The 27,884-nt window shown below is 37.5% G+C and overlaps 1 non-coding gene and 1 pseudogene across 1 annotated transcript; one reads left to right on the forward strand and one right to left on the reverse strand.

Moving 5' to 3' along the window:
- Window positions 1–22,717, reverse strand: LOC149231667 (vacuolar-processing enzyme-like; annotated as a pseudogene).
- TRNAI-UAU (transfer RNA isoleucine (anticodon UAU)) lies at window positions 22,077–22,148 on the forward strand. Its single transcript has one exon. It is a non-coding gene; the product is annotated as a tRNA-Ile (tRNA).
- Window positions 22,718–27,884: the final 5,167 nt, after the last annotated feature.

Consider the following 27,884-nt stretch of genomic DNA (forward strand, 5'->3'; position numbering starts at 1 on the left):
TCAAGCACTAAAACCTCTATGAAATGAATCCCTAAACATGGATGCATTTGATTAGATGCCTCTACAGATACCACAGTCATGTTATTCTTGTTGACTCCTTCATTGCACATATTTGTAAGAGAATGCATGTGTTTCATGCCATACTACGATAGAGATCCACAATGTTTTTCAAATGTGTGCACCTGCAACAATGCATGTATGCTTATGTTTAGAAATTTGAGAGTCAGATCTTACAAGGAGAATGACATGCTTTAATTAGTGTAATTTTTCAAGATGGCTAACCATTGAGAGACAACGATAGTAGAATAAGAGGATTACAACATGATCATAATCGGAGAAATGCAAGGTTAACAAAATGGGAATTTGTATGAAGTTAATGCAGATGCGCACTTAGGTTTCATAGCTACAGAGTTGGGTTCATAGCTCCCCAACTATGAAACAATAGCGTTTACACACATCACCAAAAAAAGGTAAAGTAGGATCAGAGGATTAGAAAATCACCATTGTTTTGAGACAGTCCCAATCATCAACTAAAGGTTGACCTAGTGGTCGTACAGTGATCAGCATATTAGTGCCCCTTGCAGATCCAAACAAAAGCTTGCCAATGAGATTCATGCTTTTGTCAACATAAATACGATGTGTCATCATGTCCACCATCTGTTTGTGTGATTCCAACTTTTCAATGGAGCCCTCCTTAGATCTTCTATACTACAAAATAAAGCATAAGAGTCACTAGATATTGGCTTTTGCCTCAAAGTCCAAAAATACACCAGACTGAAAAGAAAAACATATATTAACACCAGAAGATAGTTCATGTAATCATATACTAATACCGCAAGATATTTCATGTAATCCCTTTCCTTTCCTAATATTCAACGGGAAAAGTTATAACAAAACTTATATTAAGAGATTGAAGCTTAACAAAATAAGTAGTTTTGAATTGAAAGATTGTCTAGTTCCAAACTTGATCAATTTGATAAATAAGTGAATAAACAATGTAGTTAGGTGGATCAATCCCACTTTTATGGGGGGTAATTATCATCAATATACTACCTTTTTCCATAGATAGAGAAGATCTACATCTCATTGATTTACAGCTCTCACGTCCTTCTCATCAGGGAATTCTGGAAAACCATTGTCATAGGTGAAAGTAGCATTGGCATTTGTTGGGTCAAATTCAATGTACAAAAATAAATGCTTTTTTCTAATAGGGATGTCACCTTACTACATCACATGGGATCCAACCCGGTATGTATTATGGTCTGATGTCCTAAATTTCACCTACAAAAAGCCATCTCATCAATATACTGGTGTAAAATGGTGTAAAACACAAATAAGTTCCAAGTAGACAATGAAATCTGGAATAAAACAGAGGAACTTCCACATTACAATGTGATGAATGTGAAAAAACAAATCCTTTACTATTAGAAGTGAAGGCTAAATATTTATGGACAATCGAGATAATAATTGCCAAAATATGACTCGCAAGTACTCGGGCTAATTATTTACGGACAGGAGATCATAGTTGTGAGACTATGAGTGGCAAGCACTCCCAAGTATGGATGGTATGGCCCTAGGGAAAATATTGTCTAAATACTTACCTACCACAACATGTAAGAGTATCATACATGAGAAAGATTTTAACCCTGACCCATGCTTCTAGTAAAGGAGAAATAATAATCTTTCTAAATTCCATTTTACTTATGTCCCATGCTATGCTCTTCATTTTGGATTGAACAAAGAGATGATATGTCATTTTACTTCTTTCCCATGCTATGCTCTTCATTTTGGATTGAATGAAGATATGAGGATCAAGCTCAGAGATCCCGAAACCAATATGTTTCAAAATTCAAACCCACTTACCAATTGATATTGTTGCTTTATAGTTTCAGTCTTCAAGTTGTGTTTTTCACTGCAAAATAAAAGTAAAATCAGTACACAATTTTAGTCAATAAGAAACATCTAATGCAAAATAACTAATGGAAAGAGATATTTCAGTAGTTTGGACTTGCAATTGATTGCTTGATATGATCGAAAGTCATATATTGTATTTTTGTTAGGAGTCAAACACTTAATATTCATATTACAATAGAGAGGGTTGCAGAAGAGAAAAAAAAAGGTTCCATTATTATACTGTTTGCGGCCATGTTTTCTAAATGCATAATGCAAACAAGTTGTAACATTGAATTCTATTAGTTTCAATTTGGGATCCTAATGATGAGAACCAAAATCTGGAATGCCTTCAAAATATGTGAGAACTCTTAGATAGATTGTAGTTTTACTACAGATGAATACAAGCTGAAAAATACTGCATATTGTGACATTAAGGCATAGATGGAGGGCATTGTACATTTCATCCTCTCCCCATAAAGATCCACTTCAGATTATGCTAGTGATAACTCATGGGAGCATTGGATTTGTACTAGTTGTATTATCAAAAGATGGGTCAAGCAACACTAAACATAAAGCTTTGACACCCAAATGTAGTAACAGGTTCCAAGCATGTGAAACATTCCCTATAGGTTCTCTAATATAGGCCTGATTAAGAGAACATTAGAGTGTTATTAACCCCTTTTTTTTGTTGATAAAACCCTTCTTTAAGTATTGATATAAATGATGATAATATCATTTTTTCCATATACAACATCCTTGGGGAAACCCTCCAACAATTTCTTCACATTTTGTGAATGGTGCTCTGTTGTTGGTAGACATGTGCCAACCCTCAAGGGACCCAAGTGGATTATATATTGTGATATTTTTGGTCATTATGACTTTAGCGTGGAATTACAAATCACTTGAACTAACCAATGGGGCTAGAAAGCAATGTTATTTATCTACCTACCTACCTATCTACCTATCTAGATATATATACACATATTTGTTTTCTTTAAACCTCATGAGTATTTTTTTTCTTAGGAGAACACCTTGTGGAAAACCCTTCAAGTACTTTTCCATGATCCATGGATGGTAAATTCGATAAAGCAGTGGCCCTAATTAGGGTACTTAACTGCTAGGGGATCAAGAGAGTTGAATCTGTAACCTCCCTAACTTTGGGTGAGAGGTCTCACATTTGGCTCATGACAGATTTGCATACATGGCTTACATATCAGTGAGCTAATTAAAAAGATAAAAAGTTGTTTCTTGAATTAAAAATCCATATATTAGACCTTTTAAAAGCAAGCTCTAAAAGCTGTCAACTATCACAGAACCTGTGAGCTATATCAACAATAGAAAGCAAACATTTCATGGCTTTAAAAAACAAAAATAAATCATTGTAGGAGTCAGAGTATCAGTTTGTAGAGAATTTTATAGCTAATTTTCATGAATGAAATCATTTCTATGCCCATGTTGTGAAACTGAAATGGTTCAAACACCTTGCTCCAACCCCAATGCCCTTTTGAAAGGCCATCAACTACCTTGTTCCTATCACTGTATATGTGAGACAAAGAAGTGTGTGGGCAGGTTGTCAGTTAGTGTTGTATATCATCATGGAGTGGCTATAAAGTGAATTTTTTTAGTGTTGATTCCTTTTTTCTTTGAAGGGATGCCCCATTTGCATTACCTTTTTGCTTGAAATGGATGCACCATTTCGATAATTACAACATTTTGAATCCTAGGGGAAACAGAGAAAGTGCTTCTATTTATACAGAATGTTTTCTTGAGATGTTGTTTCTTGGAATGAAATAAGAGTGGGGTGCACATTGAATGGTCATGTAAAGGAGGACCTACAACTATTTGGTCAGATGCAACTTGTCAGTATAAAGTTTAGACATTACAGAGTGTGAATAGGTGCTTCATTTAGGGAATTTTGTAGTATGCAGTTTCTTCATTCTCTACCTTCTTTACACTTCTTTTTAATCAATCTCTGGACTCCTAGAAGATGTTTGTCATCTTTTCCTTGAAACAAGTTCATGTTAAGGCTTTTGGGAATATTTAGGATTTATTATTGAAGTATATTGTGGCATGTTTCCTTCTAGGTTTTGGGTTTGAGATAATTCTGAAGTTGGGTTCTAGAAATGTTCCCAAACTTGAAGTAGGTGGTTATTTTTGAGTCTCTTGCTACTATTGATTGATTATTAGTTGCATATTGTTATGCTGGGATGTGCATTGTGATGCATGCATACAATGTTTTTTTTAAGTAGGACTTGCCACACTTAATTTCATGGTTAATACTATCAGTATTTGAATTATTGAAGATATTGCTTCAAGTTATTAGTATTGAATCATTGTTGACACTACTTTGAGTTTTTTAAATTAAATACTAAGATACGAAGAAATGGAAAAATAATAGAATTTAACTCTTTGGCTCTTTGTGTGGGGGGGGGAGGGGGGCGGGGGGCGCGGTGGGTTATGCTGATTGTTGGGACCAAATTATTTTGTTGCTTATATCTTGCTGAAACTTGTCTTCAATATATTGTTTTCATATACATCAAAGAGGATATATTTTGTTTTACATTTTATTTACTTTCCATCATCTTTGTTTTATTGTTCTTGTTTATAGCATTTATATATCATTGTTAAACCGATAAATTACAAACTTCCTTAGGTATTTACTTGGGGTTCTGTATATTTCAACCCCAACAATTTTGTCTGCATCTTTCATGCAATAATATATTTTTGACACATAACATGTATTTGGATGATAATCAGGAAATGCAACAATAGACTAGTCAGGCCTGTGACAACAAAACCAAAGCACAATTTAAAAGGGTATCCTACTAAAGTTGAAGGTATGGTTTACTGGGAAAAAATAACATCAATCTTGGTAATGGTAAAATTACTAAATTGCTTCTGATCTATGATAGATAACAAGTTATTCAGGATTTTGATCAAAGTGTCAAAGGCACCATAGCCATTGGGTGATCATATGGAATATAGGTATGTTTAGTGAATCTTTTGTTGTGTGTTAGATGTTCCAGCTCAAATTGGAAATTCTATTGTTGAAAAGCATAGTAATTGAAAGCATGATTCCTTCAAAGTACATGCTGTGAAGGTGCCTGACCATATGGAGCTTGAAAAATCGTGGAATACTGAAACAGATTGTACTCACATTTCTTTAAAGGGATGCTTAACTAGGGAAGAAATGGATGAATTAATGGAAAGATATATTCCTTGTTCAGATTTAGTAGGAGATCAATCATAACACTGTAACATGGATGGGGTACCAATAGAGACTAGTATGAAGTAAGAAAGCACTCATGCTTAAATTAAAATTGAGTTTGTTGGAGATTATGTAGCTTCTTGTTACATCGTCATCAATTATTATTGTTCTATATTTTAATGTAAATGTAAGTCTTTTCTATTTTTTCCCACTGATTAGTGGAGAACAAGAGACTGCTTCAGAGACACTGAAATTTCTATCACCAAAATGTAAATGTGGCAAGGAGGCACCCGAGCGCCTTATGCATCCCTACATACAGAGGAGATATAGAAACTTAAAAAGGGTTTGGTCCTTTCAAAAGGATACCAAAGAATGTACTACACTGGTAGAGTCTGCATTTCTTTCTTCTGTTATTTCTTTTTTTTAACAATATCATGTTTTACATGTTTTCCTACTAAATTTTGTTATCTCATATTTTTTGGACCAAAACAACCATGAGATGCAGTAACGAAAGAAAATTGCATTTGTGGAATACCAAATGCCAAGCAAGACACTGCTACTTCTATCTTGTCCAATACTGAAATGACCTAAAAATATTCTCAATGGAGGCAGCTTTATGAGGCGGAGAATACAAAAAATTTCGATATGGCACCATAATATGAAATAGAAGGAGAAATTCTATTCTTTCAAAACAACTTGCTTGAAAATGCAAGGGAAAATCACTCTCTTTCTGGTTGGACCCTTCACATCAATTCATTTATATATTAGTGAATATCTTGATTTAATATCTCTTTCCTATCTTTTTTGATAATGATATTGCCATGAATACCTTTGTAGAGAATTTAATTCTCAAGGTGATAATGAATTTTTATAAAGAGCATCAGGAATTGTGGAAGAAAAGATGTGATGCATTGTTGGTGAATGATTACCTCAATCAGGAAAGAGAAGCTAAGAAGTAGGGTAGGAAAGAGAGCAACAATAAGGAGGCATAGGCTATCTTGGTTACAGTCACGACAGTTGCTGCAGCTTCTCCTAGGATTAGTTCATCCAGGAAGAATGGAATTGGAGATGCAATTGAAGAGCATAGTTTGCATCAAGTTATATTTCCTAGCAATCATTCACACTTGCATGAATGGAATAGTGTGAAACTTGTTTTCTCTGGCATATTTTCTATATCACATCCAATGAAAGTATCACTACAGAAACATCTAAAAGGGGACATTACTGCTGGATGCTCAAGCTCTTCTTCTCAAACTATGTTGTGGGCTGAAGAGACAATGTCCACACCCGTTGTTGCAAAAGTTCCATCGAAAATGCATTTTGATTGTTACCAGGTGTCATCTAGCTCACCAAGAGAAGAATCTCCTTTGTGTGATATTCGTACATTTCCAGAATCTACTCGATCAAACAAGATTTGTGTTTGCAATTACTTCAGGGTAATCTAGCTATTCCTTTCTCTATTTACTACAGTATTGTTACAGTGGATTATACTAGGTATCTTAAAATGTTCATGTCAACATTATATTGCGGGTAGCAATTCACCAAGATTGCTATGGTATTTTAAGGAATTATTTTGGAGGATGGTATTATTAGCCATGTGAAGCTTTAAACTGGCAATACTAACTCCAAGGCATGAGGCATCCAACTGTAGCTAGCCATGGTATGCTTGGTTGTGGTATGAACTGTGCTCTATGTGGTGGTTTGAGTGGTGCTTTTAAGAGGACTACTAATGGCTAGTTGGTTCATGTATTTTACATTGAGGTAAAAATATTTGATTGAATGATGTTCGCTTCAGAAGAATGAAATAAGTTAATTATTCAAAATCTTATTGTTGATTTTATATTGTGTGTTAATAATTTGGTGAGGAGCAATATATTTTCTCCCTTACGGTATCTTCATTTCCTTTGTAAACCTGCAGTGGCAGTTGGAGAATACATTCAGGAGGGGTCAAATGGAGCTTGTTGAAGGGCTAGTATTTTTAAATTGATATGTTTCTTCACTACGAGTAATGCATATAAGTTTGAGCATGCTGAACTGTTTGTTTTACTTGTTATGTGCACGATTGTTGCATCTGGATGCTGTCTAGTGGGATGTTGTTAGAGACTTCTATTAGCATCTCACTGACTGGTTTGGTCATTAACATATTGATGAAGGTGGATCTGTGTCATGTTAAAATTTATGATTAGTAAGTTATGAAATTCAAGAAATAATTTTTAGAGAACGATATATGTTTCCATGCAGTATTTGTCATTGAAAAGGTGCCTGTTTGAAGGTTAGGATTCAGTGTATATGAAAGTTTGAAACTTATACTAACACTTGGTGGGTTAGTAAATTGTTCTATCCTTGGCAATTCTCACAGAATCTATATTTTCTTCTGCACTAACTGACAGAAATATTTTATGGTTTCATAATGCAATTTTGGCCACTGCCAGAGTAATCTTCATCCCTTATGTGCAAGAGACTCTGGGTTTTACTTGACTGTGAGTACCCATGGTGGAAGGGTTCAACATAAATCATATTGTGAAAAACACAATGCAGAGAAAAAGCTAAAGGTACATGTAACATCATATATATTCGACTGAATCTCCATAGTGTTAATTCATTGTAATAATTTTCTTGCTTAACCTGTCTCTATTGAATGAAAGATGCAGGTTAAAGCACGATGATGCGAAGGAACTAAGGAGTTGAAGAAAATAAAACAAATGCGGGTGAGCATATATAGCAATCTTCTGCAAGTTTTTTTGCATTCTAAAATGGTTCATAGAAATCCCAGGGCATTTTCTTTCATACAATCCCGTAGGCTTTATGTAGTCACATGTTAGCTCCTGCATTTAAAGAATGCAATCCAGAATTCTGGTTTTCACATGGATTCATTTATGACCTTCTTGCCTATCCTCGTCATCATTCATTTTCAGATGGATTCATTCATGAGCTTCTTAGTTATCCTTGTTATTTCTTACACTGTGCTTATGCCTAGACCCACTCTCATGGTTCCCTCATTCCATGCCATCAGTACAAATGACTTGCATTCTAGGCCCCCCTCTAGGTTGACTTGTTGTGTGCAGGTTCTATTTTGTCAATCTTTTGATGATTTTGAACATTATAGGGTGATGTCTGTTACTAGTGTTAATTCATTACTCCATCACATCATCAAACATTTTATATTGTTCCATCTATTGTGCTCGAGTCTCAACATCACAACACACACAACTAAAGTTTGCTTCAGTCAGATTATTCAACGCACAATATGAGGTCATTGTGACCATACCTTATAGCCATGTAGCAGAGAACATGTGACATTAGAAAAACAATGAAATTGAATGAGGCTGAATATTTAATAAATAAAATGTTGTTTGAACCAAATTCTTTGGTATGGAAGACCTTGTTGTCTTCCCGCAGAATCCATTGAAATGTGGATTTATGGAAACAAGCAACAAAAGTTATTCTCAAGTTGGAACCACAAGATGCTCCAACATATGTGTTTTTGTCCAATATATATGTTGCAGCTAGCAGGTGGGATTGTCTCCCAAATGTGACGAAAATTATGAAAGACAAAGGATTGAAAAAGGTAACCAAGAGTCAGCTAGATTGAGGTCAAAGGTAGGGTGCATAGTTTCACTATCAAAGATAGAAGGCATCCACAAATAAAAGTGATCTATGAGAATCTAGAGGAATTAACCAAGTTGAAGAAGGAGGCAAGGTATGTGCCCAATACAAACTTTGTTTTGCATGATGTAGAGGATGAGAAGAAAGAATAGTTAGTATCCTATCAGAGTGAGAAACTGACGATTACGTTTGGGCCTATTAGTATTTCTAGGAGAATGCCTATTTGAATCATCGAGAATTTTCATTTGTGGTAATTCTCATACTGCTTCCAAACTCATTTATAAAATTGCAGGGTGAGACCTTATTGTGAGGGATGCCAGTTGGTATCATCATTTCAAGGATGGAATGTGTTATTGTGGGGATTTTTGGCAATACTAAAATAAGATACAATTATATGTATGTGATTCCCTCTTACAAGGAAAACGAATTTATTTGTAATCTATAGCCTCTTGCATCGACAATGTATACTTTAAGCATTGGAAGAAGATCAACTCTAAATTAACAAAAGTTAATCCATGACCTTGCTATATTTAGGATTAAAGCCCAACCAGTCCTTCTGAGAAGACACGGGTAATGTAAAATTGTATTTTATTGGTAGTTCCAACCTTGTTGTTGGTAAGCACTATTGTGATCTAGTTTCATGCTCCACTTTTCTCTTTTGTTTCTAGTATCTTCTTACGTGGATCTAGAGGACACAATTGCCATTACAAAGGATAGCTTTTCCCAAATTTTGTTTCTTTGCTTCTGTTTGTCGAACACAAAAGCAAATAGCAACAAGATTTGTTGTATCTAGATACAATATTAGGTAAGCTATTTAGCTTTTGTAAGATTGGATACTTGTTTGAAGAGAGATCACAAAATGGTGCTAGATGTTGATGAGATACAAGGAATGGATTGAGTGTTAGGTGAAGCCTTTCACACCCTTGTAAGATCTCCGAGCTAGTCCAAGAATTTATAGACGACAAAGAGATCCTAAAAGTTGGCCACTTTTACTATGTACAAAACATGCGTTGATATATAAACCATTTCAGTGGTTGAAATTAGTGATGAATGCCAGTTTAACGGTAACTTGCAATCTCCACCTCATTATTTGGATATTAGATATTCTTTGGAAAAAAATTCAAAGTATTATTACATCTAATAAAGGTGTTGGAGAATTGGCATTCAACAACGGAAACGTTACTTGTAAAAGATTTTCATTAATTCTCTTATGTAAGTTATCCATATGATATCAAATTTCAGGATATATATTGTAATATACCCAAATTCCTGCTTTGCAGATGGCTCAAATTTAACACATTCATTGATTCAACAGTTTATGGAGGGTATTAATTTTTGCTCGAACATTTTTGCAAAAGGAGCAAGAGTAGTTGTTAGAAAGGAAAAACAGGATTTCATTTTGGCCAAAATGAATCCCCTACATGGTTGAATCATAAATGAAGGATTATGAATCTTGGGGAGACTATTTCTTATTTGGGTAGGTCCTTTGGTAAATAGTTTTTCAGTTGTTGATTGTTGGAGATGGATAATATCCAAGTTTTAAAAAAGAAAAGTTCAAGCTTGGAGTAATATTGACCTACTGTCTTCCAAGAAGATTCAAAATCCTGATAAATTTCTAGCAGCAGGTCACATTGGTTTTTGTGTCTTTTTTTTCTTCTCAAGTAGCCAATAAAATGTTGGAATAGGTACTTGTTGTGGTCACCAACAACCCCCCCCTTTTCTCACTTAACATTAACAATAACGTCAAGTGAAGAGGGGACCCTGAACGAAAATCCCAAAAATATAGTTTTTCTAAAGTTTTTGTATTTCTCTCCCTAAGGCTCAAATCGCATCGCAAGGAAAAGCCAAAGCATAACTCGAGCGAGAAAAACAAATGCTGCAAAATTGCGATGCGAAGTTCATCGCATCGCATACTTCACACACGCCCCTTATAAAAAAAACCTTCAAGCAATGCGATCGCCGATATGCGATATCGCAAATCGCAAGCATTACGCTATATGACGTAACCATTAAACGAGAACTTGCGATATTTGCGATCTGCGATCTGCGATGGCAGCGATCTGCGATGGCAGCAATCTGCGATGGCAGCGATCTGCGATCTGCGACCTGCGATCTGAAAAGACTTACCACACGATAAACCCATGCATTAAGCAAGCGCCTTGAAAGAATTTAATGACCGCATGCTTAAGTATCTAGGAATGATTGCATTACATTTATCGAAGAGCCAAGTGATGATGGATGTCAGAATTATGCATTCATTAGAGATTAATGCTTTCACGTCAAGTCTTTTCATTTCACTTCTCCTTTGCGTAGGCTGCAAGACACGCAACTGATATAAGTTTATATGCAGGAAACATCTGAAGGAAAGAGGAAAGCGCCAATCAGCAAAGAGAGAATGCTTTCGCAAAATGGATGCGGCATGCAGCAGAACCGCGGATTCCAGGCTATCAACCAACCGGCACTGATGAAATTAGACTATCCGGGACTCAGATTCAAAGGCGCACAAAAGCAGCATATTCAGAAAAGATCCTGAAGCTAAGACTTAGTGAAGCAGAGAAAGAAGCGCATGAGAAGGAGAACGCTTCAGGGAAACCTGGGACAAAGAACGGAAGAAATTCTCGAAACAGGGAGTTGCCCATACAGCACGACTCTTAACCCACTCAATCCACCGCACGACAGAAAACTGAAGACGGCAACAACAAAATCAGTTCGAGAAGAAACTGGGACACGCTAAGTATACACGCGGCGAATACACCCAGCTAGAGAAAGGTTTTCAAAAATATCTTCTGGTCTGCCGGAAGGAAGTGCCAGCTCCTGCTATTTCTACTTTTATCTCCCGAGCGAAACAAGAAGGCGGCTAGCCGACTCTTCCCAGGAAAGCATTACACTGTTGACAGCACTAAAGAGAATATACAGAAATGGTCAGAAATTAGATTTTAAGTTTTAGAAATAAAGTTGCTTTTAGTAAAAGGGCGGTCATTTGAGGCCGATTCCCTAATTTCATGTAATTAATATTGATTAGTTAGTAGTATTTAACCCTTCTCATGGTTTTTGGAGAAGGGTCCAGAAATCTGTCAAAAAACTTATCCTCAGAACATGCACTTCTGCACCCTCAGAGGAGGTTTTTGATGAATGGATGGATCGAGATTTATTTATGTTTGCATTTTAATATCTGTTACTGATGTTGCACTTCTGTACTCTTAGCAGATGTTAGAACAAGTAGAAATAAATCATTGTTACTTGAAGTTTATTAGTGAACTTAGTCATAAATGGTACTTTTATCTCTTGGCTAGATTCTGCTAGTATTCCTAAAGTGATATGTGGCTGAGTTCTTTGTATGTTATTGCATGAATGTCTGTATTACCATTTGGCACTTCTGTACGGTGGGGTCATTTATTTATGTTTAGCATATAGAAAACTGATTATGCGATATGCTGTTCACAACTACTCTGCCTAACTTCTTATGCAGAATGGTTCATCTTTATTGATTTATATTCTGATATCAGTTGAATGATCTTTATTACCGACTGCTGTTAGAAATCTTTCTAGATCGCATAACAAAAGAAAAACATCCCGGGTTAGCGTAGATTAGATGTATTTTTCTTCATTAGATTACATTAGCATAGAGTTAATTTAGCAGTTAGAATTAAGACTAGATTAGAAGAATCCTTCCTCCCTTCCTTAGATTAATACCATCAGACTCTACGCACACACACACACACCCATCACATTGGGAAACTGGTCCCATTACCCCCAGTCGGACCCGCTACTCCAAACGGGCAAGGAGCCGCCAACCAGGTTCTGGACCGGGTGGGTATCCCCCTTGTTGTTGACCCGACCTCAGGGCCCTCAACATTTCTGGCGCTAGAAGGAGGGCCACAACTATGAATGGCACATAATTCAAAACCCAAATACCATTCTAAGAGCAAATCACCCTCACCAACTTCCCTGACTTCCCCAGTACGACTAAACTCGGAACTGGAAGTCGCTCGGACATCCACTGCTGCTATACATCCCGATACATCAGAACAACTTATCGTCGATCCCCCTGAAGTTCAAACCTTGATCCGTAAACTCCAGGGATTCTCTATTTTTAATCAGGAATCTGATAAATCTAAAAGCAGCTTGACTTCTCAATACAACCCTGCTCATCCCCTGACCCGATTGAAGAGTGAAAAATTTGGCATTCAGCCAACTGAAATCCCTCTCCCCACTAGGAAAAGAGCAAGGAAAGCATTTCAAGAGTCTGACAAAGAGACTCTTTCATCCACCTCATCCATTTCAACTCCCTCTCCGCGAAGTTGACCACCCACATCTCCACCTCAAATCACTCATCCATCTTCCGCAACTCTTCCTCCACAATCGTCAAAGGTCATAACATCTCTATCTTCTCAACCTCAAAGATCATCTTCTACACTTTTACTAACCAGCAACTCAGCGATGGCACAATCTCCATGGAACAACCCTGGGGTGGTTCTAATGCCTCCACCCCTGAGTCCAATACCTGCCCATCCCGAGAAGTGGTTACCAAAGTTCAATCCAGAAACTGGAATGCTAGCTGAAGAACATATCAATAATTTCATGCTTTCTGTTAATCTCAACGGAGTTACCAACGAAGACGCCATGGTCCGACTCTTCCCCTATACGATGCAAGGGATGGCCGGGTCATGGTACTTCTCGTTACCCTCCGGATCTATCACCAGCTGGGATATTTTTCAAAATCAATTTCTCACTAAATTTGGCGATGATAAATCAACAACGACACTGATCAATGATCTGTCCAATCTTAAAGCTGAGGCTCGGGAACCCATTAAATATTTTAACTTACGGTTCAACAAGATCCTCAATAAAATCCCCGCTGCTTCCCAACCCAGCGAGGAAGTAAGATGCGAATGGTACATCACCGCCTTACCTTCAAACTTGGCCATCTTCGTAGATAGGGCAAGAAAGACAACCTTAGTCGAAAATTTGGCTGAGGCATTAGCAGTCGAAAGACGCGTAGTAGCCCTAGAAAAGAGATCTACAATCGAAGAGCGTAAATCTAAGAAAATCTCTTTCAAAGAAGAAACCAAGAAGAAGCAAACGAAAGATCCTTTCGACATGGAAGGATTACAAAAGGTATTAAAGGCCATGTCAAATGAGATGATCGATATCAGGAAACAAGTAGCAGAATCGTCCCCAAGAAAGCCTTTTAGGAGTTTTAAGAGAAATCCTCCCATGGAGACGAAGCCACCTAGCGTGGTCTCTAACATGGAATCTGAAGAAGAAGAAGAAGAGAACACCGCTGAAACGCATACCGACGATGAAGAAGTGGTGGAACTGCAAGGAATGTGGGATTTCATCCTCCCACAAGAGGAAGATCAAGAAGCACTTCCCGTTAGTACAAGAAGCAGAAATGAACTTGATCCTCCCCAGACTACCCCAAAACAAAAGGGCGCAAGCCCTCCAGCAAGAGAAAAGGTCGCAACAAAGAAGACAACCCCTAAAGCGACCTCATTTAGCCCAGTCCAATCAGAGCAATCGCCTCCATCAAAGACACTAATAGTGTCGGATGAAATGGAGTATAACATCTTTGACGACATGAAGAAGACTAGGGCTAATATCACCCTGTACGAGCTGAGCAAATTGAAACACCAACAGAAGATCATGATGAAAGAGTTACACGCCATACCTACTGCGCCTCTACCTACAGCTATAGCTTCTCATAATGTAGGAAGACCCCCAATCAACGCGATCAATAAAATCGATCCAAATGACATCGCCTTGATTGGAGGGAGGTCTAGATCTCACACTCCCCCTTTCCTGCTCACTTACAAGATCATTAACAGAAACGTGCATAACTGCTTGGTTGATTCTGGTGCTTCAACCAATATTCTACCCAAGTCAATATGTGCCAAACTTAATGTTCAACCGCAAAAATCCGCAGTACGCATAGTTCAACTTGATCGATCACAAGTCGAAGTGATAGGCGAACTAAATCAAGTGAATATAAGACTATCGTCCAACCCCAAGGTGTGCCAGGTCATCGATATTCTAATTGCTGACATCCCTGAATTTTATGGTCTAATTCTTAGCAGGGATTGGTCCGAGAAGCTCCACGGATATTTTTCGACTGACTGGTCTCACATGTGGTTACCCTTCAACGGGAAGCCAAATCAAATAAAGGTTGAACGAGAACTGCACCAAAAGTACATAGTGACGGACCTGGAGGGAGAGAACAAAGCCATAGCATACAACAACAGCATCATAGGCAACTATTCGGTAGACTCTTTCCTTGGAAATTTCAATGCTCACATATCACCATATTTAGAAAATTCAGTCGTGTCCCAAGTAGAAAACTTTTCCCAGACTGATGATTCAAAATGTGTTAGTTTCTTAGATAACCATGTAAATACTTATTTATTTTGGAAATTATATTTTGATGGCTCTAAGTCCAACGAGGGAGCGGGAGCAGGATGCGTCTTGATTAGCCCAGACAGAAATAAGACCATGCTCACATGCAGACTGGAGTTCGATTGCACGAACAACACAACGGAATACGAAGCCTTGGTGCAAGGCCTATACAAAGCAATCGGCTCCAACATCAAATATCTTCAAGTCTTTGGAGATTCCGAGATCGTCGTCAAACAGGTACGTAACACCATACATTGCCTGTCTAGTCATTTAAAGCACTACCAATCTTTAGTGCAATATCTCACTGCGCATTTTACAGCAATTAATATTTCATCAATCCCAAGGCTTCACAATGCAAGCGCAGACCTGCTAGCAAACGTAGCCTCCAGACTCATTCCCTCCGAAGACTTTAGTCTAGATAGGTTTTCGATAGAATTAATTTTTAAATCGTCTTTTCCTGACAACATCACCAACTGGAGAGTATTCAACGACGACCCAGACATCGTAAGTTTCCTTACCTCCGAAGGATCCTACTCAAACCAGATAATCGACGAGGACTGTCATGACCACCAAATACAACAAAGTAGCACTGATAACGCTATACCCAAATCAGTGGTCAAATGAGAAGATTTGTATGACTTAAAAAGTCGGTTCAAAAGGTCAGCTAATGCTAAACTTTACAGTTCGACTCTGAACTACGAATCAGTGAACTTAGGAACCAACGAGAGACCCCAAAACGTCAATCTAGGCCAAGACCTATCTCCTGAAGAAAAATCAGCATACATCCGTCTTCTACGACAGTACAAGAATGTCTTTGCCTGGAACTACGATGAGCTGAAAACTTATAACACTTCTATCATTCAGCACACTATCCCTATGATCGATAACGAGAAACCCGTCCAACAAAAGCTCAGAAAAATCCACCCCAACCTGGAAAATCAGATAAAAACTGAGCTGAATAAGTTGTTGAGAGCCAAAATAATTTTCCCGGTTAGAAATTCCAAATGGGTATCCAATATGGTACATGTTAGGAAGAAAAACGGAGATATTAGAATATGCATTGACTTCCGGAATCTCAACAAAGCCTGTCAGAAGGACAATTTTCCCCTCCCACCTATGGAGCAAATATTACAGGCTGCAGCAGGCTCAGAATTGATGTCTTTCCTGGATGGATTTTCAGGATATAATCAAGTGCTGGTACACCCAGACGATCAGCTAAAAACCACCTTCCGAACTAAATGGGGTACCTACGCGTATCGAAAGATGACGTTCGGTCTGATCAACGTCGGCGCTACTTTTCAGAGAGCTATGGATATTGCGTTCAAAGGGTTAATCAATAGATCAGTAGTGATTTACCTGGATGATATAACTGTGTACTCCAAAAAACGAAGCGACCATCTCAGAGATTTGAAGCAAATCTTTCAAAGATGTTTAAGGTACGGAATCTCGCTTAACCCGAAGAAATCTTTCTTCGCGTTGAGTGAAGGAAAATTGCTAGGATTCATAGTGTCCAAATCGGGCATTCACATCGAATCTGCCAGAATCAAAGAAATTTCCGAGATATCCATACCCCATAACAAAAATACCATGCAATCTTTTCTAGGACAGATCAATTTTGTGAAAAGATTTGTCCCAGATTTTTCACGTATTATTTCTCCTTTACAAAAAATGATAAAAAAGAATTCAAACTTTAAATGGGGTCTAGACGAGCACGAAGCGTTTAACTTAATCAAACAAGCCATCATTGACGCTCCATCCCTAGCAACCCCAAATTTTTCAGAACCATTTGTCTTATACACGTTTGCCTCAGAGCATTCTTATGCTGCGATCTTGACCCAGGCAAACAAAGAAAAGGCAGAAGCCCCAATCGCATTCTTTAGCTCAAACTTACAAGGTGCTGAGCTGAAATATTCGGACGCAGAAAAACAAGCATATGTCGTCTTTAAAGCAGTGAAATATTTCAGACCCTTCTTGCTAAAGGCCCATACCAAGATCATAGTACCATTCCCGGCGGTAAGAAACCTCCTGATTCAGAAAGACGTGGGTGAAAAGAGAGCGAATTGGATCACCGCCTTGCAAGAATACGACCTGGAAATCAAGCCAGCACACATCGTAAGAGGCCAAGGCTTTTGCAAGATGTTAGCTGGAGCATCGCAAATCCCCGAAGAGTCACCTGAAGAGGTACATGCGTATGAGGTAAGCGTAAACGACGCAGAATCATTTTATGCCGACATCATTTATTTCCTAAAGAACGGATATGCCCCATTTCACCTGGGTCACATAAAAAAGAGAGCCCTGAGGTTAAAAGCTAAACAATACCAACTCGTAGATGATGTCTTATTTAAAAGAAACTATGATTCTGTGCTTCTTAGATGTCTTGAGAAAACTGAAGCCGAAAAGGTTTTGCAGGAACTCCACGATGGACCAGCAGGTGGACACTATGTTGGAGAAGCCACCGCACACAAGATCTTACGTGCGGGATACTACCGGCCCACGCTGTTCAAAGACTCGTACAACCACGTGAGAAAATGCCAAGTCTGCCAAACTGTTGCAGGAAAACAAAAGAAGTCATCCATGCCACTGCAGCCGGTTAACATCGAACAGCCATTCAGCCAATGGGGCCTGGACATAATAGGTGAGATCGTTCCTCACTCCTCTAAACAGCATAGGGATATCCTCACCACAACCGACTATTTTACTAAATGGGTAGAGGCAGTTCCGCTCAAGACAGCTAATTCTGAAAACATTGTTGAATTCATAGATCAGTTTATCATTACTAGGTTTGGATTGTCGACGGCCTTAATATTTGATAATGCTTCATATTTTTCTGGAAATACCATGACTGAGTTCGCGCTCAAAAGAGGGTTCAAACTGAAGTATTCTGCCAACTACTATCCGCAAGGCAATGGGTTGGCTGAATCAACAAACAAGAACCTAATCAGGATTATCAAAAAGACAGTTGACCAAAACCAAAAGAATTGGCACAAATCGCTGGTAAACGCCTTATGGGTAGACAGAATTACCAAGAAAGCCTCTATCGGGACTTCTCCCTTTAATTTGGTTTACGGGAGAGAAGCAGTTCTTCCTACCCACTTACTCATTCCCTCTTTGTCCTTAGTACAACACATTGATGAAGTATCTACTTCTCCCTTACAACTAAGGCAAATGGAGATAATCAAGTTAGAAGAACGACGAGAACAGGCCAAGCAAACCCATACTCACCACCAAGCGTTGATAAAATCCTCTTTTGACTCAAACATAAAGACCAGAAAAAACTTCCAGATGGGTGATCTAGTTTTGAAGTGGGATAAGGCTCACGAAGAAAAGGGCAAACACACGAAATTCCAGAAGCTTTGGCTTGTTCCTTTTAAAATCGTAGAAGTCATAGGCCCGTCGACTTTTGTGTTGCAGGACTTGACAGGCAGAAGAGATTCTCTGCCTGTAAACGGACAAATCCTCAAAATATATTTCCCATAGAAGGTCATCCTTCTGTTTTTGTAGGATAGTTTTAAATTTTCATGTTAGTTTTCATTTTTCATAGATAGGGCTGGTTGTAAATGATCATAAATAGTATTCATGAAGAAACATACCATTTCTGTATCAGATTTTGATTTCACTTGTATAAATAGAAAAACTTTTCGAAAATCTGACTTTTATTATTGACAAATAGAGTCAGCTTTAACCTGAATATGATGTTAGTTTCAAACTTCACCAAGAAACCTGGGATGAGAGTAACTTTTGGAAAAAATTGTTTTATGCCAATGCTATGAAAGGTATCATCTATAGCAAAATAGGTATTCTCTGCAAAACTGCTGTTTTTAAAAAACTCTATTATTGTCGTCCAGAGCTTTCTTAAGGAAAAACAATGACTTCCTCCCTACTAAGGAAAATCGCAGCATCCAGAGAGACAATCCAAAGAAACACTATATCTCAAAGAATAAGAGGTCTCATCACGAGCCGGCTTATCATGATCACAGATATTATAACTTGCTGACTTTGCCACTACTGTCTACCAAAACAGGGCAACGACTCAAGATTGTGCAATCGAAAGACAAGGGGTCTCATCACGAGCCAGCTTGTTCAGCAAAAAGTGTAAATCAAGTGAATGACTGTGTCATAATTTGGCCACCAAACCAAGACATTGTTCTTTAGAGAATAAAAAATCAAAAAAGAAAGAAAAAGTGTCAAAAGGATTTTCTGGAATGTTGTAAATGACCTCAAGCAGGAAAAAGGATCATTGTTGGATAACATGGTAACCCTGTCGAGGCTATGGACACCTGCGGGCAGCAGAGGCTCTACCTGCGACAAATGAGCATACTTTACAAAGCTAGTACGCAGAGAAGACCTTATTTTGTCTTTGAGGAGACTGAGTAATGACTAGGTACGAATACAAAAAAATAACCCAGGGGAAGAAAACAATCAGAATCAAATAAGAAGTTGTGAAGAAGCATTATTGACAGGATAAAAGGTAATACTCTATCTATCCATAACAAAATTTAGGCATAAGAAAACTTTTCTGTTTTGGAAGTGAAAATGCAATAGAACAAGCAGAGATAACTGGTTCTTCACAGTGAATCGCCATTGTTGTGGTCACCAACAACCCCCCCCTTTTCTCACTTAACATTAGCAATAACGTCAAGTGAAGAGGGGACCCTGAACGAAAATCCAAAAAATATAGTTTTTCTAAAGTTTTTTTATTTCTCTCCCTAAGGCTCAAATCGCATCGCAAGGAAAAGCCAAAGCATAACTCGAGCGCGAAAAACAAATGCTGCGAAATTGCGATGCGAAGTTCATCGCATCGCATACTTCACACGCGCCCCTTATAAGAAAAACCTTCGAGCAATGCGATCGCCGATATGCGATATCGCAAATCGCAAGCATTACGCTATACGACGTAACCATTAAACGATAACTTGCGATATTTGCGATTTGCGATCTGCGATGGCAGCGATCTGCGATGGCAGCAATCTGCGATGGCAGCGATCTGCGATCTGCGACCTGCGATCTGAAAAGACTTACCACACGATAGACCCATGCATTAAGCAAGCGCCTTGAAAGAATTTAATGACCGCATGCTTAAGTATCTAGGAATGATTGCATTACATTTATCGAAGAGCCAAGTGATGATGGATGTCAGAATTATGCATTCATTAGAGATTAATGCTTTCACGTCAAGTCTTTTCATTTCACTTCTCCTTTGCGTAGGCTGCAAGACACGCAACTGATATAAGTTTATATGCAGGAAACATCTGAAGGAAAGAGGAAAGCGCCAATCAGCAAAGAGAGAATGCTTTCGCAAAATGGATGCCGCATGCAGCAGAACTGCGGATTCCAGGCTATCAGCCAACCGGCACTGATGAAATTAGACTATCCGAGACTCAGAGTCAAAGGCGCACAAAAGCAGCATATTCAGAAAAGATCCTGAAGCTAAGACTTAGTGAAGCAGAGAAAGAAGCGCATGAGAAGGAGAACGCTTCAGGGAAACCTGGGACAAAGAACGGAAGAAATTCTCGAAACAGGGAGTTGCCCATACAGCACGACTCTTAACCCACTCAATCCACTGCACGACCGAAAACCGAAGACGGCAACAGCAAAATCAGTTCGAGAAGAAACTGGGACACGCTAAGTATACACGCGGCGAATACACCCAGCTAGAGAAAGGTTTTCAAAAATATCTTCTGGTCTGCCGGAAGGAAGTGCCAGCTCCTGCTATTTCCACTTTTATCTCCCGAGCGAAACAAGAAGGGGGCTAGCCGACTCTTCCCAGGAAAGCATTACACTGTTGACAACACTAAAGAGAATATACAGAAACGGTCAGAAATTAGATTTTGAGTTTTAGAAATAAAGTTGCTTTTAGTAAAAGGGCGGTCATTTGAGGCCGATTCCCTAATTTCATGTAATTAATATTGATTAGTTAGTAGTATTTAACCCTTCTCATGGTTTTTGGAGAAGGGTCCGGAAATCTGTCAAAAAACTTATCCTCAGAACATGCACTTCTGCACCCTCAGAGGAGGTTTTTGATGAATGGATGGATCGAGATTTATTTATGTTTGCATTTTAATATATGTTACTGATGTTGCACTTCTGTACTCTTAGCAGATGTTAGAACAAGTAGAAATAAATCATTGTCACTTGAAGTTTATTAGTGAACTTAGTCATAAATGGTACTTTTATCTCTTGGCTAGATTCTGCTAGTATTCCTAAAGTGATATGTGGCTGAGTTCTTTGTATGTTATTGCATGAATGTCTGTATTACCATTTGGCACTTCTGTACGGTGGGGTCATTTATTTATGTTTAACATATAGAAAACTGATTATGCGATATGCTGTTCACAACTACTCTGCCTAACTTCTTATGCAGAATGGTTCATCTTTATTGATTTATATTCTGATATCAGTTGAATGATCTTTATTACCGGCTGCTGTTAGAAATCTTTCTAGATTGCATAACAAAAGAAAAACATCCCGGGTTAGCGTAGATTAGATGTATTTTTCTTCATTAGATTACATTAGCATAGAGTTAATTTAGCAGTTAGAATTAAGACTAGATTAGAATAATCCTTCCTCCCTTCCTTAGATTAATACCATCAGACTCTACGCACACACACACACACACCCATCACATTGGGAAACTGGTCCCATTACCCCCAGTCGGACCCGCTACTCCAAACGGGCAAGGAGCTGCCAACCAGGTTCCGGACCGGGTGGGTATCCCCCGTGTTGTTGACCCGACCTCGGGGCCCTCAACAGTACTCCAAAACATTTATTGGGCAAGCAAGGTGGGGTAAAAAGGATTGATATGGTTTCTTTGAGTTTTTTGTAATTTCACTTTCCATATATTTCACTTGCTTATTGGCTTCCACATTCCCACTTCTATCAGTGTTCCTTTGCACCTCTCGATGCAATTGCTAGCTTTAAAATCAATGCTTATATATGAAATTTCAAGGAATATCATAACTCTCACATAATTCTTTAAAGGGTGGTAGCTCAATGGTAGAGCACCTGCTTTATAAGCATGAGGTTGGTGGTTCGATTCCACTGTGTCCTAATATGAATTTATCAATGATTGTAGTTTATTTTTAATTAAATACTTTTAATATTGGTTTATTTCAATGGTGGGATATTTTTCTAGATTCATTATTTTATATTGTCTCTTTTAGACAAAAGTGATGATGTATTATCTTTGAATGTAATTTTTTTTTGTCTCTCGAGAGACAATAGTTAGGATCAAAGACATTGTCTATGTCTTTAATCACAACTATTGTCTCTAGAGAGACAAAAATGAAATTGCCTCTCGAGAGACAAAAATGCTTGTGTTATATATTGTCTTTATAGAGACAATGTTTTAAGGCAATTTAATTTGAGACGCTTGCTTAAAGACAATATTTAAGACAATACACAAGTTTTTTTTGTCTCAAGTTAAGAAAATTTACCCAAAATTTATCTTAAATATTGTCTTAAAACCCCCTTTTATGTTGTAGTGTTAAAGATATCACATACTTTAGCAAAGAAAAAAGTCGAATGAGGCTGAAATTACCATGACCATGCCATGCCTATAGTCAACCCTAATCCCAGAAGGTCGGGGGCTACTTCGCAGTAATTTTCATCACCAACCATGCTTATTGCTTTACCAGAACATAGCATTCTAGGTGAAACACTAGAGCTCTATAATAGATATCAATACCCTACATCTCTATATGCCTTGAAAAGTGTGAACTATTGAGCTATCGGAAGAAACTCTTTCACGAGAATTTTATGTGATATCTTAATCAACATTCTCGCGATTACATAAACGGTAAAATTCAAATATTTTTATACAATAATATATGTGGTGAAATTAAGCCTCTTTTGAAGTCACCTCGGGGATATGCAAGTCTCGTGGTATCACATTTAGTTCATTAGTTCCCATCAATTTTCATTAAGTCACAATTTCCATTTCATTTTCATCCCGTTCATGGTAAATTTTATTGGTTTCCATCAACTCACAAGTTTAAACTTTATTTTCCAGTTAAATTTTAGTAAAAAGGTAAGTAAGTTTCATCAAGTCACACTTTCCAGGGATTAAGGATAGAAGTAGTTTTTGGGTTAGATAAATAATTTTTGGTTGACAATGAACCACACTTGTTGATTCACGTTGATAAATAAATTACAATATATTTTTCACCGAAACCTCTTCTCTAATCTCAACAAGTGTTTAAATTATATATAAGAAATAAAATATTTTTTAATAGAAAAATTAAATAAATAAACTATCATTTTATCTAACGAACACAACACTACACGTGCAAAAACAATAAATTCTCATAAAGAAATGAATATAACCATTCACCCAATAACCGATAGCCACATGATATAATGAATGATAAAACATAAGTGTAAACTATCACGCCTATTCATTCATGATTAGTTGGCAAACTGTTATATCTGGTCATTGATGTTAGGTTGGTAAACTATTATATCTGGGCAGTGATGATTGAGAGGTGAGTTTTTAATGGTAACTTCATAGTAATGTCCAAAAAATATAAAAATCAAATTAAAATATAAAAATATAAATATAAATATATAATATTTATATTTCGATACTTATCCACTCACTAGATACTTGGATATATGAATTGTTGGGTTTTAGTGAAATGATATGTAAAACCCCTCACTGAAAAGTAAATATTTATGTTAGAAATAAATGTTTATTTTATTTTAATTAAATTAACAAGATTATTTATGATCAACTGAAGAAATTACGGGAAGGTAGAAAACGTTAAGTGAGGATTTCCCCTATCAGGTAGTTAATGGACAATTACTCCTCTCCCCTAGAGATAAATGTCTCAGTTAGAGAAGAGAGGGGAGAGTGGAGACAGAGGAAAGCGGGAGCTAAACAGGAAAGAAGAGAGGAGAATTATATACCTCATACAGGATTCTGTTGAGGGAAGGCTTAGAGAAATTCTTGAGTTGGATGTGGTCATTGGAATTTTTGTTTAGACCTGTGAGTCTATGTAAACAATAATTTTGGGCAAGACTTAGAGAAATTCTTGAGTTGGATGTGGTCATTGGAATTTTCGTTTAGACTTGTGAGTTTGTGTAAACAATAATTTTGGGCAGGACCTGGCAAGGTCAGGTAAGCCCTAATAGACTTGAGAGGTCACTATCCAAGAAGACTGTCATGGAGGGGAAATCAGCTCAAGGGGAGCTATGGTGGTGTGGCCATGCTCATTTGTTGGGAGGAGCATTCTCCCTTCCTTGTTGACTCCTTGTGGTAGCTTAAATAATCTTGAATAGATAGGTATTTCTATATATTATGGTGGAAATTTGTTACAAGATATGTTTTTTGTGAATTATTTCTATGGCTAGTTTCTAGAAATATAATTGTCAATTGTTTTTTATAACTGACTCTTGTAAATGATTTATGTAACTTGGCTATATAGATAATTGTTTCTATGGAAAGCTAGATGATTGGTTTTAGTAAGCATGGAAGGGAAAAGAGAACAGATAAATACGAGAAAAGTTAACCTTATTTTTCTTAATAATATAGGAATTGTAATCAATTATATTGAACTGTGAATTGTTCCCAAAACTTGTGCAAGTTTGTGAGAAGTTGAGTTAATGTTTCAAAAAAAAAACTTGTTATATAGGTTAGGGAAGAATATATGGACAAGTGAAACCCTTATAGTTTTCTAAAAGTATTTCATTGAGAACCTACTGTTATCTCAAAATCAGATCCTGATAGGCTGCTGGTCAGGTTGACTCTAAGTAACTATTTCAACCTACTTTAGGCTGAGGCTTAGCCTCCTCAACCTGAGAGGGCTCTCTCTTGATGGATTAATGATTTTGATTAATGATAAGATGGCTAACCCTTATAGAACAACTATGAAAAATATGAATGGTGGAAACACATTAAACAAAACTATCCATTGGGCTTATGGAATAAACAACACCTCAAAATAACAACGAACTCAACCTTACATGGAAGTCAGGGCATTCAGCATTTAAACATTCAGAACATAAACTCATATGGGACCACACAGTTTATAAATGTATACAGGAAGTCAGAGCACATTCAGTGAATTCTGAGTGATTATACATCCATACCACTGTAAGAATTAAGAAAAGGACAACATCACATATTCTGAACATAACAAATCCTTCATGAATCCTGAGAAGTAAAGTCAAGCATGTATTACTGAAAATGAGTCTTTACATAGGCCAAATACAAGCTTTTCATAAAATTTCCAACCCTGATTACATTGTTGTTTCAGCTATATATAGAGCTCTTATTCTAACTGATCGAGATTCCTCCTCCAGCATGAGGGGAATTCGAAAACTACTTCTATTACTGACAACTCTTAAACTCTAACTACTTAATAAATGCAACAAAGTGTTGACTAGAGTTTTTAGAGATCTAAATCAAGTAGGATTCTAACACCGTGTTATGCTAATAATAGCCTTGATTACAATGGTTCTCGTTCTTTGACATCTACTCCCCTTTAGTTTGGCTGTAATGGACGTTCAAGGCTCCATGTTTGATCTTCGATGACACATCTTTTCCATTGCCCTGAAACATAGGAAACTACCACTGTTTGTCGGTCCTTGGTTTGCCTCAAAATGTTCGAATCCAAAGAAGCATGCCTTTTATCTTTGATTACCCAAATAGAACATATTGCCACGTCCATGATGTGTTGGCCACCCTTTTCATGTGTGAAGGCACTAAGTTTTTATGAAATATCTTGAACTGTGGTAAATATGTTCACTTTATGACAAAAAATTTAAAATTGGATTCGAATACATATCTTCTCCACCTACCTTGTCCTGGTTTAATGTTAATAGTTTCAAATGATGCCTTATATGCCTTATATATATTTCATTTTCAAAATTCCCGCTTCAACTTCAAAACTGCTTGATTTATGTTGAAATCATCACTTTCAGCAGTTTCGTAGCGCGCTACGAAACTGCTGAGTTATTTAAAACAGCTTGTTTTTAACCTGAGACCTTTATTAACCGAGTGCTTGATTGCAAAAACTTCTTTAGACTTTCCAAAGGCTGAATAGGGATTTAGATTTCTTCAGAAAGATAAGATCAAGCAAACTTATCAAAATTCTTGAAACAGAATCTTACTTGAAATGAAAACTCATTTAGCAGGTCCTTTAAGCTGGCTTAGCTGTGCCTTCAGATCTTCAATTTGTTTCTTCATAACCTTATTCCCAGCTCTCAGTTGCATATTGATCCTTCTGATGTACTTGGCTTCTTTGATTGCTGGTACTGTCCAAGTGTGAAATTGTGAATGGCCATCAACCACTGAATTCAACTGGGCTTCTACAGTTTCATTCCCTTTCCATAGAGTTTTATAATAGTTTGTGTGTATGACTGCATGTCTTCTAATAGCTTTCTTCAATTTGGCGATCTCATGCTTAGCTGATTCTAATTGGCTCTTCATGGCTGCTATATTATCTTCTTTAGATGTGATGACTGTTTTGCCTGTGTTTTTCTTTTGCCAACATTGTGTCCCTTCCCCTATTTCCTCTATTCTTGACAGTGCTTCCTGTACTTTCTGGAATCTCCTTGTCATAGGTCTTCTAGGTTTAAAAACAAACTCTTCAGCTGGCTCATCAAATTTAAGCCTTTTTGAGGCCTTGGCTTTCTTGGTGCTTTCTTGTTCTGACTGTATCAACTCAATTTGAACTGGTAGAGACTGCTCAAAGTCAATAGCCTGTAATAGGGTATTTAAACTTCCCTTGGACGCTGGACTTTCTTCGACTGCTTTCCCTTGGACGCTGGACTTTCTTCGACTGCTACAGCTTTACTTTTTTCCTTATTCATCTGGCTTCTTGTTCTTATCCTTGAGGCTACTTCAGATGTGCTTGTTTCAGGTACAGTCTTTTTACCATGAGCTTTTTCCTTAGTTGATTGCTGAGGTTGATCTTGGATGATGAGTGGCTTCACTTGTTTTCTTACTTGTGAATTTGGAACCCTTTTAGCTCTTGCTTCTGTTTGGAGCTCAGCTATTGTAGAATCTCTAGCAGGTAGAGGAGTGAGGCCAGTCTGGCTTTTGAAGCCAGCCATAAAAATGAATGAATTCCAATCTCTGTCTACCTTTTGGAGTCCATCTAAAACCAGTAGTGTGATCAAACCATGATGAAACAAAGAGGTTTCACAATCCTCTTTCCTCAGCTGTACCTTATCACACATCTTACTCAAGCTACGGAAAAGATAAAAAGGTAAGTCTATGGAGACCTTCCCGGTGAAATGCAAAAGGAGTTTAAAATGGTAAGAGTAAACCTTGTTATACCTTCCTTCACAAGTCTGATATTTCTGTATGCAGGTGAGTAAATGAGCATAATATTCTTTGACATAACTCCTGGGCACTGCCTTACTTAAATCTTCATTTACAAATTCATCCTTCAAAAACTCCTTGCAAGGATTCATGTCAAACTTGAAATTTTTAAACCATTGCTCTTGTCCTCGTGGTATCTCTGTCACAGTAGATATCACTTCTGGCGAAACCTGCAATTCTATCATGGCTACTTTTGAATTCAAGCCTATGAAGTTAAGTGCAAATTCTTTAGTTACCTGTGCGTGCCCTCCTTGTAACTTTTTGCAAAAATTCCAGCACCCGGCCTTTTTAAATGCTTTCTCCACCTCTTTATTTCTCAGCGTTATATCTAAGCCTTCAGGCTCATTCCTTAGACATTTGTCGGATCTGTGCTCCTTTTTCTACATTGATTCTTCCAAATCTTCGCAAACAATAACTACCAGCTCCGGTTGGAATTGTGATTCAACTTCTATTTGAATT

The sequence above is a fragment of the Pinus tabuliformis genome, chromosome J, assembly GCF_031772625.1.
Source record: "Pinus tabuliformis cultivar Carrire ecotype Pingquan chromosome J, CPIR1, whole genome shotgun sequence".
Classification (NCBI taxonomy): Eukaryota; Viridiplantae; Streptophyta; class Pinopsida; order Pinales; family Pinaceae; genus Pinus; species Pinus tabuliformis.